This window comes from Polypterus senegalus, chromosome 1, assembly GCF_016835505.1.
Source record: "Polypterus senegalus isolate Bchr_013 chromosome 1, ASM1683550v1, whole genome shotgun sequence".
NCBI classification, from domain to species: domain Eukaryota; kingdom Metazoa; phylum Chordata; class Cladistia; order Polypteriformes; family Polypteridae; genus Polypterus; species Polypterus senegalus.
This window is the reverse complement of record NC_053154.1, coordinates 60,446,117-60,461,607: the sequence shown is the minus strand read 5'-3', so window position 1 is coordinate 60,461,607 and position 15,491 is coordinate 60,446,117.

Genomic DNA, 15,491 nt, shown 5'->3' with positions numbered 1-15,491 from the left:
ATGCAATGGTATCTCATCCTGGGTTGGTTCCTGTCTCATGATTCTTTGTTATAATGAAAGTGTGCGTTCAGAAAGTGAATGGGTAGGAAAAGCATAACAATATAACATGACATTTTCAAATCTGCTCACTCCATTTCAGAGAGGAGCATTGGCCTTTTCCAGAAGCAAGAGACAAGAGACCAGTTTATCTCAGAGCCCATTCACACACACACACACAGATACTCACACAAGTGTCAATTTATAATCACCAGTTATTTTAACCATCATATCTTGTGGCTATGGGAAGATAACCCAAGAACCTTGATTGAAACCCACAAAGACATGTGGAAAAAGAAATTGCAAACTCCACACGGACAACTTTAAAAACAGCATGCTGGATCTGTGAAACATTACTGTGCTGCTATGCTGCCATATTAATGTAAAAACAACAGAAATCTGTGGGTGGGTGCCACTCTGACATGAAACAAAATAGCAAAAATGAGTCCAATATGGCTTTTACTAATAAAATACAATAACAACAAACATAAACAGAATTAAAGATCTCTCTATCTTTTTCCCCATTAACTCTATTCTGGCTTCACTACCTTCCTGCCAGTGAACCTTTATTACAACTCTCATAACTATCACCATGTGCAATCTGCATTGCAGCAGCATATAGCAAAAAGATAAAAAAGATAACCCATCATTTAAAGGCATCTCCAGTCCTGGGGCCTCATGTATAACGCCGTGTGTAGAATTCGCACTATAACATGGCGTAAGCACAAAAGCCGAAATGTGCTTACGCACAGAAAAATCCAGATTCAGGAATCTGTGCGTACTCCAACTTCCACGTTCTTCCGCTACATAAATCCCAGTCAGCGTGGAAACTCCTCCAAGAATTACACCCCTTTGAATATGCAAATCAATATAAATCGCCCTTAAGCTCAGCCTTCTGTGAAAAGACAAGGGAAAAAGCACGGGGGAAAATATAAGATTTTCAGCGAATACCTAGTGGAGGCAAAGGAAAAACATACTATTTGTTTAATTAAACCGTGGTATAATCAACAAAAGGAAGTTGATCGAGTGACATAACGTTTTGGAGAAACTTGAAAGCTCACGTTCACAAAGTCACACAGTGCTGGAAATAAAAAAGAAATCACATATCAAAGTCGCCGTGAAAAGCCAAGTTGTAGCCCACCGTCTGAGTGTCATATGAAAGCTTATTAGGGTACAGAGAAAAAACAAATAGGCACACAGTGGGGAAAAAGCATGAAATGTCAACTTCAATCTCAACATTTCCACTTTAATCACGTAGTTTATTTTGTCATTAAAGTAGAACATTATAAACTTCATCTTAATATCGTTTAATTAACCAGTTTCTCAAATCACATCGTAATTAAAGTATAGCACGTTAAATGTTTTGTTTTGTATTTGATCTTCTTTGTGCTCTGTGTGTGAATCACTACTTGTTTCTTAAACCGGCTCTCTTCCTCCGACAGGACACAGAATCCATTACATTCATGATATTATAGCTCTCTGAATAACTAAAATACTGAGATGTATATGTGATATCATTTTCATGATGATAGGAGTTAAAACATGTTATTAAACATGGGAACACGGCGCAGTGATTGTGTGCGACCTTCGATTAAATTATTTATTGCAGCAGTACTCATAGGCGGCTCTAGGCAGAGAAAGAATCGGTGGCTCCTTCGCCCGCCAATGTCAATATGTTATCTTATGCATGGTGGATGGCCACATCCGTTGCGGACACTGCATAGCCGCCTCGTGCTCATTACACAAGCGTTTAACTTTTGTCGAAATTTGACACTGCGTTTTTAGCTGTGTCGTTATTTTCTCTTTCTGTTTTATATTCAATATATATTGGCATGGCCGCCCCTGCAGTCCTTGCTTTTCTTTCTCCAAGTAACCGATCGCCATACAATCAGCTCTGTAATAGACGTTAAGCCATCTGTAAGCTTAGAGCGCTGATTCTTCAAAACGTTTAAGAAACATTGAAATATCTTCATAGTACATGTTTAATTATTCTACCCTTCACGCCAGTCCCAGTGAAGAATAGAGATTATTTAAATTAAGTTAAAGTTTTATCTGTATAATATAATAAACATATTTTGCTGCATTTCATCTTAAAAATGATATCGTCATCATATGTAAATACGCGCTTTATAAAGTGGCTCAGGTTGTGCAATATTATAACTGTAGTGCAAGTTTACAGTGAGCTGATTGTACTTATAAGTACAAATAGTTCTACAAGGAGCACTTGATTGAGTGCGTTTATAGTTCTTGGGATGAAACTGTTTCTGAACTGCGAGGTCCGTACAGGAAAGGCTTTGAAACGTTTGGCCGTGGCTGAGGTAACGTGTGCTTGAAGCTGTATACCGATAATTCTCTTTCCGATCAACTGCTGCTGTGATTCACACTCAGATACAGTGATATAAATACTCAGAGTGGTGCAGTGAGAGTAATATGGAAAAAGATGATCCGCTGTGGCAAACGGGAGCAGCTGAAAGAAGAAAAAGGTGTAGTTAGAGTAAAAATGCTAAAGCAGTTATGCTATTTGGAATACTATGGCTGTTCCCTGGACCATTATATTGTTACAAGTTAATTACAATCAGATGCGTTACACTAATAAACAATATGCAGTTAGTTTCAGTGTATTTATAAAGCCGCGTCAGGAAAATAAGGAGTAACCACACAGGAACAGTAGCATTGCTTTGATGCTGGGTGCCGCCAGTCTGCAAAACCGAGAGGAGAACTTGCGTACGACGAAGTATGAGGTACCGTGGAAAAGTGCGTGGCTTTACGCCAAGTGTAGGTTTTTTACATCGCGATTTGAACGTGGAAAAGTTCTTAAGAAATATTTCTTTGCATACGCACCGTTTATACATGAGGCCCCTGGACTGTATTTAAAGACGTTAATACTAAAAACAGACACAGGGATGCCTATCCTTCTGTTTATTCAAGAGACTCCCAAGACTTTCATGCGTGTGTTCCTTAATGTGGTCCAGGTAATAAGGTGAAATGAGCTACTATCATAGCTGCTGTCACAAAAGCCACGATGAGACAAAGCAAGGTTTGGGGCAGCCACCCGTATAATTTGTTTTCCTGGCTGCAAAGTGTTCTTTTCAAATGATAGCACTGCTGTGCACAAAACCGAGTCCAATACAGAATTGAGGGCATAGAGAAAAGGAGGTGGTTTTTAAAGGGGAAGACAGGAAGTGAGATCATAGGGGTCGGGCTCATTGAGGTCTTCAGTCATTGGTTCGGGCCCGGACAGGATATCACAGGGGCCGGAGCCGGCAAGGTCTCCTTCGATAGTTTTGGTCCCGGAAGTGATGTCAGGAGAGCCAGGCGGAATCTCCAGGGAATGGCCTGCAGGCAAGGAAGAAAAAGAGTCAGTGCACTCTGCCACATCCTGGTATGTCTCAGAACTGTCCTTACCCGAGCCCTTTAGCTGCCTTCCATGCGCACGTGTGTGACACAGCGAGCAATCAAACTTCTGTTAGCTTAGTGCCCCCATTTACCTTACGATTTTATAATCAGACCTCCTTTCAGGTTTACATCAATCTATTCATTTGTCCATCTTTCCAATGAACATGTCTTCTTATTGCACAAAACATCTCAGGATGTGACAGCAGCTCAGTCTACTATAAGGCACAGTAAAGCACAGACATACAGTAATTCTACATAACTCATTGGGGAAATCAGCCATACATCTAGTCTTGGATTAAAGGAGAAAACTTTACCTAGCTTATATTGGAGGCCAGAAGTCTAGTACTGAAAAGTTTCACCACTACAGTATATGCAGCACTGGTAAGTTGTCAGCTATAGTATTTTTGTATATTCCCCTTACACCCCAAAGTAATGTATTATAGATTAGTTGCTAATTCCTGTATGTAAGAGTATGAGTGTGTCCAGGAATTTACATAGACCAATGGCACATCAGCAGTGCATCCCTAACTTCACCTAATGCTCCTCTGACTTCCTGCTATCCTGAAATGGAGTAAGACTGCTGAGAATACTAATGGATAAATACATAAACAAAGGATTGGATCTTAGCAGGCTAGTGGTTACTAATAGTAAGGATGCCAACAAGATAGAACAGGAAAAGGCTACGCTGGAGGCAGAGTCACATGGCCAGCAGAAAAAGTCCTGCATAGGCCAGTATTAAAAAGGCACATACCACTAGGAGACATATGCCCTGTATGTGTGGTGCATGCTCCTCAAGTATTAGGCAAAGTTACTGGCATGATACCGAGGGAGAAAGGGTGGAAGGATGGTTAGGGAGAGAGAGGGAGTCATGGCTGGACTGGATAATGTTCTTTAGAATGTTAGTGGGCAGCTGACTAAGAACACATACATGGCATGCTGCTACCTGGGCACTGCTATTCTTCCACACAGACATGCTAGTCTCTCTCTTAACCTGCCTAAAGATTTGCTATTGAACCAAGTGTCTGGTGAGACCCCTGACCTGGTAACACCTTGTCAAATAAGTATTCCCTCACAAAGCATATTCAATATAAAAGTGACAGAATAGCAGGTTATAAAGGATATATCATGATCAATATTTTTGGCAGCTCACTTAAAATATGTTGAAGAAGAGAAAAACATACAGAATGAGTTATGCATTTTGCATTAAAATGTGAAGGTTGAGTGATAATTGGCTTAAAAATATAATAATTCTAAAAGACAGAGTCAGTTTCAAATTAATAGATGGCTTTGTCCTATCCATGTCAATATTTTTGACAGAGCTAGAGAAACTAAAATAATGTAAAATTAGGTCAATAGACGTATACCTGTAAGAAGGGTTGTTAAACAGTGATGTGAAGCTAACAAAATTGTACCACCAGACTAAAAGTTAGATAAATCCATAGCAAGTTAAGCCTACTTTAATAACTGTAAAGTGTTGCCTTTGTAAGAAAATCAAACAATGGTAAATTGCATTAGAAAATGGTTAAAGCAATTACTGCCGTTAAGAAAAAAAGAATAAAATGACTAAAATGAATGTATTACCTAAACAGTGTAGTTAAAAGGTAAGACCTAAATCCAGAATTATAGCCTCTGAGTCTTAAAATGTAAAGTATGTTCAATTAAAATAAAACATTTTGCTATTAACAATAAAAGCACAACATGAATATCTGACAAGATGCTTTCTTGGATTAAATAGGTGGTTTACAAAGAGAAAATGAGCAGAGTGCTGATTCTTGGCATCCACAACTGTTGAGTCTCACAGATTCCTGCTGTTTCAGGATGAAACCTTCAGACACCAGGCATCAGAGTTTTAGATTTTTCATTTTAATTAAAATTGCTATACAAGTGATGCATATAAATCCTATACAAAATTACAGCAAACATTGGTGTCACTTGACTGCTAAGATATTGTACTTGGTCAGAGGTGGTTTATACCCCAAGAAATAGATGTCTGAAAGTTCAATGGTGCCAGCTTTTATTAAACAACTTAGTAAAAATGATAGTAAATGGAATCTGGAATTGCCACTTCCAGGAACTGGGGCTTGCATTATGTTGACAGAACCCCTGCATTACTATAATGTAATAAAGTTAAATTGAAATGAAAAGTGAAACAAATAATAAGAAAAACAACAACAATAACTGTATTATTATTATTATTATTATTATTATTATTATAATTATTATTATTATATATATTCTACAATTGCCCTTTGTAGAATTAGACATTGCCTTTTGCTTAATGATGGTTGGATAAACTCCAGCTTCCTGCAACCCATAATTTAAAATACTTTGCTCAGAAAATGCATGGAGAAAATAATAATAATAATAATAATAATAATAATAATAATAATAATATGGTTAGCACAGTGGTGCAGTACTTAGCACTGTATCCTCAAGGTTCAAGTGTTCTGAATTGTAGTTCTGCACTCAATCATTGTTAGTGTGGGGTATACTCCAGCTTCTCAGCTAGTCTACTAACATCCACAAAGACATGCATGCTAGGTTAATTTGTAACTTCCAACTGGCCCTGTTGTTAGTTATCATAGCATATACACATGCTATGTTCAATGCTTTGTCTCTCCTTGTTCCAATTATGCTAGGATGGCTGGATTAGGACGTCTGAGAATGTATGTATATATGTATGTATGCATAACTGTAATCTGAAATTGCTATGAGCAGAGTTTGTTCCAACCTTGTTTTCCATGGAGGACATGGCCATCCAAATCGTTGGATAATTTTTAAGAATTTCCAGAAAAAAACTTCTATCCATCCATGTCAGAATCATTACTGGTATCTATGATCCCCTGTACAGCATATAAATAGTAAAGTATACCAGGTTAAGTTATGGTTTGCCTTCAGTGTTTATTTTGTCTATTTAACAGTTATCTAAATTTGGCCAATTAAAACATTCAATAGACACTTACTGAAAAAAATCCCAGAGCTTATTGGCAATATTTTTATGCATTTTCTTCCCACAGTGGATAATTTTAATCACCTTAAGTGCAAATACATATAAACAGCATTTTATTTTTATTTATTGCATCCCTCAATAATGGATAACTTACCAAGGTGTTAGTACGGTGGTTCTCCACCTTTGGGGCGTGTCCTGAAGTAACAAAAAAGGGGGTGCGAAGATGTGAAAAAAAAAGAAAACAAGAATCGAAAATATGAAAAATACATCTATTGAAACCAAAACGAATTAACTTAAACTACATTCTGATGCTAGAAAAATAAATATAGAGTTAGATAAATGTCGATAAAAGTTAAGTAGGCATAATAAAACTTGTAGCAGTGTATCGGCAGCAAAAAATATAGGAACAAATTTTATTAGGGTTTCAAAAAAATGTTGGGGGTGGCGCAATTAAAACTGTTATGAAAACTCGGGTCGCAAATACTTAAAGGTTGAGAATTGCTGTGTTAGTATATCACATCTGTTAGACAAAACATTTCTCACACTAGTTACAAAAGTATACAGACACACCACGTTTTATCACCAAAACATGTAGGATACATTACTGTAAACAATATATTTAAATATGATCATGTTACCTTTTATATTTGGAATTTACGGTTTAGAACAAAAAGAAATTAAGTACATGTAATCACTTTATCACTAGCATTTTGGATTGGATTTCAAAAGTGAGAATTATTACCCATTGGTTCTTTCTGAACTTATGGTAAGTTTGTACGGTGGTGTTTGTATGTATTGTCTTGCAGGAGTACTTCTGAGTCATCTTCAAAGCTCTGGAAAGGTAAGCACTACCACCCAGAACCAAGAGGGGGCACCAGCATTAATGCACCTTCCTCTCTGTCCACAGTCCAGAAGCTTCAAGAACCATAACATCATTTCCACCTCTATCACAATCTCCCTTCCCCATAGACCGTTTAAAAAGGACCACTGCTACTGAAGTTGGGGTTCACTTAGAGCCAGGGAGACCGACCTGACCTCTAGGTGCTCTTACACATTGGCAGCATTGCTGTATTTTGCACCCTAGAATGCCTTTTCATTTGCTGTAACTCAATGTTTTCTTTCACGTTATTAAATCGGGAGTTCGGCTGATTCCCCATCACTCCTTTGTTGAACCTGTTTTTTCTTGTCATAATAGAAATATGACATGCTGGGCTTTAATATGCTCCTCAGAACTGAGAGGGCATGGCAGATGTTTGCCGACTGGCCAACCACCTTCAAGTGTTATCTGGTAGGTGACCATCCAAATAATCAGATTATGATTCAGACCTATTGATATAATACTCCGATCTACACCTTGTCAAGTAAGTGATCCAGCCACCGTGGTGCAATGTAAGAGGCTTTGCTTCAGGTGCTAACATCCAAGGTTCGATCCCTTCAAGGGGAAGCAAAGGTACAGAGTATATATATATATATATATATATATATATATATATATATATATATATATATATATATATATATATATATATATATATATATATATATATATATATATATATATAGCGGAAGACAGAGGTTAAGGTTTAAAAAGACTCTTTTATTAATTGCCAGTCTTCACACAGGTTCCAGACTACACCAGCAGATATTTCCAACATTACAATCTCAATACCAATTTTTCTTCTTCCTCCACTCCTTTCCAACGGAGTTTTGCTCTTACTCCTCTCCTGAGTCCAAGTCACCCAGCTGAGAAGAAGAGGTCCTTTTTAAAGTCAAGACTGAGAGTTCTTTTCCACCCAATGTACTAGGGTGAGATATAGCCCTGGGAGACAGTACCCACTGTCCTTCCATTATTCTGGCCTCCTGACCTGGGAAGGTGCCACCAGTTATCCTGCCGGGTGAAGCCAGCCCATCCACACCTCCATGACACTATTTTTTTCTAATCAGTATGATTTGATTGTGCTGTTAGATTTCATTATGAGCTGCTTAAAGTACATGTCCAAATCTCAAAATTTTATGAACATATTATGACTCACGTCCAGAAGTGTTTTGGGTAAACTCAAATCCTAACATTATAAACTATTGGGATAAATGGGATTATGTTTCCCTAAATCAGTACATACTTGTTTTCAAACAGCACTAATAATAGAGTGCATTGCTAATTGATATGTTTCCATATTTTTTATCACCAAGGCTATGCTTTTCTGACATTATAAAAGCATTTATTTTATATACTTGCAAAATAACTGCACAACCTACTTGCTAATCTTTACAAAACATTAAGCATTTGTGCTACACCTTTGGCAGATGGATCTCATTGTGAAGAAAATATCAAACAAAGAGCCAATCAAATTGTACTTTGCAGAAAACTTGGCTAGGCTAATATAGTCACAGTGTGCGGTTGTGAGAAATAGGTACACAGGGGGAAGGCATAGAGGTACAGAGGTGGACACCAGATGTGAACATGCTCTACTTTCTTGCAAGATAGGACTGGAAAACTGAAGAAAGAAGTGCCTCCTCATGAGATCTTCTTTGGACCCAACATAATGTCTGATCAAGTGGCACTCAAGGAACATAAAAACAGGAGCCACTCAGGCACAGGCAGTTCATTTCTTAGGCACACATAATAGGAGTAACTCTGCCTTAGCTTGCCCAATATTGGGAACAAAGGGGCATATAACGATGAAAACTGGGATTAACCACAAGAAGAGGAGGTCAAACTACTTTCCTTGTTGACTGTGTTACTGAATTATTGTCTTACAGGCTGAAACCCTGTGAGTAAGCTAACCTTCACATTTCAAGAAATGTATTTCCCATTCCCTTGGCCATGAATGGATAAAGTAGTATTGATATTATATCTATACAAAGTTCCCGCGACTCTTTTGCTGGCCCGTCTTATTCACAATATATTTTGATTTCTAATCTCAGGTATTCTAATTTCAGTTTGTGAGAGTATACTGTAGGGTCTATCATGGAATGAACCAACCACAGGCTGGGCAACAGGGCGTTACTGGATAAACTCACAGGCACAATGGCAATGTGTTATATTGTGATGACCAAGAGTTGTCAGTCAGTCTAGTTTGGATGAATTTTGGACATGGGGGGACAAATGAAGTGCTGAGAGAAAAGACCATGCAGACACAACAAAAACGTACCAATGACACATAAGAAGTGACTGAGGTAGGGTTAGAGCCCAATTATCTGTACACATAAGATGGCAGTGCTACCAGATATACCTATTTTCTGAACTCTTTTTCTTCATTGCAGGGTTTCTTGAAACTGCTACCAATCCCGGCAGCACTATTTTCAGATAGCTAAACAAACTATGTTCTGTACATGATAAAACATTCTTGGCCTCTCAGGTCATTAGGCACTAACTTAGGCTTAGATACTTTATTCATTCAAAGTCTAGTTCATTCACATGCATACACATTACAATTAGATTTTTACTTGCATGTCTCCCACTGACAAGTGACTTCATTATAATATTAACAACAGACAATGAATATAAAACCATACATTAAATAAACATCAGATGCCAGATAAGAAAATTCCAGCAAGTACAATCATTTACTTGTCAGCTTAACAACGTGACATTTTCTCATTTTGTGATATAGAGTCCTCTGTACAATTAACATGCTACTTTTTCCTTTTTTTTTAGCAAAATACGCATTTGACACAGAACTGTTATTTTAAAACAATTAAAAGCAAAGGCACAGAACCAACTGAATCTTAAGTTTGCTATGCATGTTGCATTCTCATACATTAAACTTAAATGAAAATCTAAAATGCTGTATACCTAAGATATAGGGCAGCATGTTGGTGCAGTGATAGCGTTGCTGCCTCGCAGTAAGGAGACCTGGGTTTGCTTCCCGGGTCCTCCCTGTGTGGAGTTTGCATGTTCTCCCCATGTCTGCGTGGGTTTCCTCCCACAGTCCAAAGACATGCAGGTTATGTGCATTGGCGATCCTAAATTGTATCTAGTGTGTGTGCTTGGTGTGTGTGTGTGTGTGTGCGCGCGCCCTGAGGTGGGCTGGCGCCCTGCCTGGGATTTGTTCCTGCCTTGTGCCTGTGTTGACGGGGATTGGCTCCAGCAGACCCCCGTAACCCTCTGTTGGACAATGACTGAATGCCCTAAGATATATTTTCACTACCTGCTGCAGCAGAGAAGCAAAAGAACATTTGTAGAGATCCAACCCACCCTGGCCATACTATTTTATTCCTCTGCCTTCTGGCAGGAACTTCAGAGCCCTGGATGCCCACAGTACCACCCTGAAAAACGGGTTTTACCCCAAAGCAATCAGCCTATTAAATGCACAGCGAGCCCTGGCCCTTCCTATACATAAACCACAACTGATTGAACTGAACTTCTGCATCAACCACACATAGTCACACACTTATACTGTACATGACCCATTTGGAACTCATGACCACTGCATTGACTGTAATCTTCACTGTGACTTCATTTATCATTTCTCTATTTATGCTTACATGTTTACCTTTACTTTTACTCTGTGTATATTTGGAACTATTAATATTAACTGTGCTTCTCATAGTTTAATATGTTCTGAGTTTATTATGTGCTCTTAATACACTTTTATCTAAGGCATCTATAGGCTTGCTCCAAACGATATTTCATTGTATTGTACAGTGACATTAAAGGTATCTTGTATCTTGCATTTACCTCGTTATGTAAGAAACATAAAAACACCATTCTGTTAATATATTAAACAGAGTTAGACTAGTGGTCACCTTGCAATTCTTGTAAGTACCAAAATATCCAGCCTAGCTATGGAGCCAGAAGGAGATTCAGCTTGTACAAAAGTAAAATAGAGTATTTTAATATTAATTTTAATATAAGATCAGCATCTGATCTCTTTAAGTGGCAAATCCTCACAAAACATCACTAACCCTGGGGTCATAGACAAAAAATGGTTTTGCCTATTTAATCACTACAAAAGATTTTGAAAACCACTGATATAGTAGGCATAACTGTACTGTATGATTAATTCATGTATTTTCAGGAATACCTAATGTTAAATTTCCAAAAAGCAGCAGTGAGCAAAGGAAGGATTTTGTGCACACAAGGTATAAACAAGCTTGATGGACTGAATCGTCTCCTCTTATTTGTCAGACCTCTACTTACTTAAGGTGACAACATTTGAGATACAATTTCTTACATTTTATTTGTTGTTTTTTCAAATTGAAGCACAGGCAGGTGAAGTGACTTGCTGATGGTCACACAGATGTCAGCAGTGGGACCTGGACCTTCAACAGCAGGGCTTGAAGTCCAAAGCCTTAACAGCTATGCCGCTATGCTACACACTCCTGAGGTTCTTCTAAGTTTTCTTTTTCCTTTATTTTTCTGATTGGAATTCACATATCACTGTATTACACTTCCCAGCCATTTAGTAGATACTTTGCTGAAGAGTGCACATCGCTTTGAATGAGTAGAACAAGGATTCTGACATATAAGTGCAATGTTTGTCCATCTAATTCTCCCAATAAGCCTATTATAAGTGCTAATTACACATAACATTTCTTCAGTAAAAAAGTGATGAGAGGGAGAACACTTTTAGTAAAGTATGATGATAAAATTACACAGCCCCCAACTTTCCTTTCCTTTCCTTTCCTAAATAGACCAACCCTTTTGTGAAAGCCCACATTCAAATTTAACAAATGAGGATTTGTGTTTTCTTCTATGTTCGCGTCTGAGTTTAACGTCACCTGCCTTGTAATAAGAAGGTCATGCCCAAGACGTGTCATAAGTGTCACTTTCAGTTTCCAATGAACATTTCTTGCATGCCTTTCTACATGTAGAATGACAGCTTTTACTTGTATTTTTTTACAAGGACATTTCATGCATGTGTTCCCAGATGTTAAAATAGTTTTTGAATACCGTATCTCTGAAATTAATCTCATTCAGTGTTTATCTGGCAGACAGCTTGACATCATTCATTTCAACAGCGACTCTTGTAACTCTCCAGTAGTGTTTTTCTCTCACTACCTCACTGTTTCTGTAATTTTGGTCAGCATGCCTTACTTAGTAGGCCACATGCCTCAAGGACCGGTCCTCCACTTCATACTAAGTGCACACTGGTTGCTTCACCATTAGCATACACATTCTTCTCTGAAGTATCCAAACATACAGCAGCATGTTAGTGTGCTACTTCCATGTTACAGCCGTATCATAAGTGCCTCACAGCAGCGCTTATGGTTACCTAACAAAATTCTTTGTGAGTTGTGGTAATCACAACTCAAAGACACATGATATTCTGTATGGTGTTCCACAAGGCTCTATCTTGGGTCCACTGCTGTTCTCAATCTATATGCTTCCGTTAGGTCAGATAATCTCAGGGCACAACGTGAGTTACCATAGCTATGCTAATGACACACAGCTGTACTTATCAATAGCACCTGATGACCCCGACTCTCTCGATTCACTAACACAATGTCTTACTGGTATTTCTGAATGGATAAATAGTAATTTTCTCAAGCTAAATAAAGAGAAAACTGAAACTTTAGTGGTTGCCAATAATGGATTCAATGAGGTTATCAGAAATAAACTTGATGCATTAGGATTAAAAGTCAAGACGGAAATAAAAAACTTAGGGGTAACTGTTGACTGTAACCTGAATTTTAAATCGCATATTCATCAGACCACTAGGACAGTATTTTTTCACGTAAGAAGCATAGCAAAAGTTAGACCTCTTATATCATTGAAAGATGCTGAGAAATTAATTCACGCTTTTGTTTTCAGTCGACTAGATTACTGTAACGCACTCCTCTCAGGACTACCCAAAAAAGACATAAATCATTTGCAATGAGTGCAGAATGCAGCTGCTAGAATCCTAACTAGGAAAAGAAAATCTGAGCACATTTCTCCAGTTTTGATGTCACTACACTGGTTACCTGTGTCATTCAGGATTGACTTTAAAATTCTGCTTATGGTTTATAAAGCCTTAAATAATCTCGCTCCATCTTATATATCAGAATGTCTGACACCCTATATTCCAAATTGTAACCTTGGATCCTCAAATGAGTGTCTCCTTAGAATTCCAAAAGCAAAACTTAAAAGAAGTGGTGAGGCGGCCTTCTGCTGTTATGCACCTAAAATCTGGAATAGCCTGCCAATAGGAATTCGCCAGGCAAATACAGTAGAGCACTTTAAAACACTGCTAAAAACACATTACTTTAACATGACCTTCTCATAAATTCACTTTAATTTAATCCCGATACTCTGTATGTTCAATTCTTCATAATAACTATTCATGGTGGCTCTAAAATCCGTACTGACCCCACTCTCTTCTGTTTCTTTTTCCGGTGGCCTGCGCCACCACCACCTACTCAAAGCATCATGATGCTCCAATATTGATGGACTAAAAGCCAGAAGTCTACGTGACCATCATCATCAGGTCCTTCCATGAGAACCCTAAATACAAAGAGGACTGTTTGACTTATGTTAGGTAGATTGCCCAGAGGGGACTGGGCAGTCTCATGGTCTGGAACCCCTGCAGATTTTGTTTTTTCTGTCCAGCCGTCTGGAGTTTTTTTTTGTTTTTTCTGTCCACCCTGGCCATCAGACCTTACTCTTATTCTATATTAATTAATGTTGACTTATTTTTCCTACTGTGTCTTTTATTTTTCTATTCTTCATTATGTAAAGCACTTTGAGCTCCATTTTTTGTATGAAAATGTGCTATATAAATAAATTATGTGGTTGTTGTTGTACCTGAAACACTTTTGTGGCTAGTCTTAGAGCAGCTTCACACTATGCAGCTCAAACACACAGATTGTAGAAGGGTGCCTAGCCTGGTATTCACTTCCATGTTTCTCCTTCATTACTTTATTTAATTTCTCATTTATGCATTCGCCATTTCATTCTCAGATCAACGTCTTGTTGGCTTCCTTTAAACTTTAAACTCTCCAAGCATTTCCATAACACTGATGTTATTTTAATGCTTCATATTTATAAAATACACAGGCAATTATTCTTGCTATATTTACATGAAATGATTCCTTCTATGGGCAACAAAACTGACCAGAACCATTATATATACATATATATATATATACTGTATGTATATGTTCTAGGAAGCAGTGGAAGTACTCTGAACTGCATTGCACCATAGGACTAAGAGAAGATAAATAGCAGATGAATCTGCCATTATGGGCTACATAAGTCATCCAACCAGTTAAAAACCCACTTAAGCCAGCTCAGAGTCGGGGTCTGGTACTGTAACCTTTAAGTACAATTCATCAGAAGGTATATGAAAATGGCAGCGTGTTTTTCTTTTATGGTATCACACTAACAATGCCCTGCCGCATATAGAGGGGATGAATCTTGAAACGTTTTCCCAGCTACAGCACATTCACCTTTCTCCTTTTTTCAAAGCTAATTTGTACAACATTAATTAAAAACATTACAATGCTCTGTCTGTATAAGGTAATAAGGCAAGACAGAACCCATTCTGTTAGAAGACTGTACACTGAACGGTGTAGTCATCACACCATCTATCTGTTTAATTGATGTATTCATTATTTTTCCGCACGTTACACCGATTGCCCTTCAAAATGGCTTCTATACATTTTGGTTCAGCTTTTGTAGCAAATGAATTTGACTAATAACGTTTACAAGATAAGATACAGTAAAATACTTGGGGATAAAAACTTTTAAGATTTTAGGAATCACCAGGATCAGTAAATGGATGAATACAACGGTCGCGGATAGTTCCGTCCATTAAGCAGTCCTTGCACTCCTCATTCTTAGGCTAAAAAGACGAAGCCAAAGCGCTCCTTTTTGAATTCCACTTTGGGAATCTTTTCCTGTCACCTCGCACAGAAATGCGACGTCATGTCTTTACAGAAGTATTTCCACTAGGTTATTAAGTAAATTGCGTATCCTTTCTCCGAAAATATTTCTGGCCATCTTAACGGTCCAAATATTGGCGCATTTTATTACAGGCACTTCTATAATTAAGAAAATGTTTCTTTGTTCATCTTGCCTGAAGAAGGGCCCTGAGTTGCCTCGAAAGCTTGCATATTGTAATCTTTTTAGTTAGGGTTAGCCAATAAAAGGCGTCAGTTTGCTCGACATCTCTCCACTTCCTCG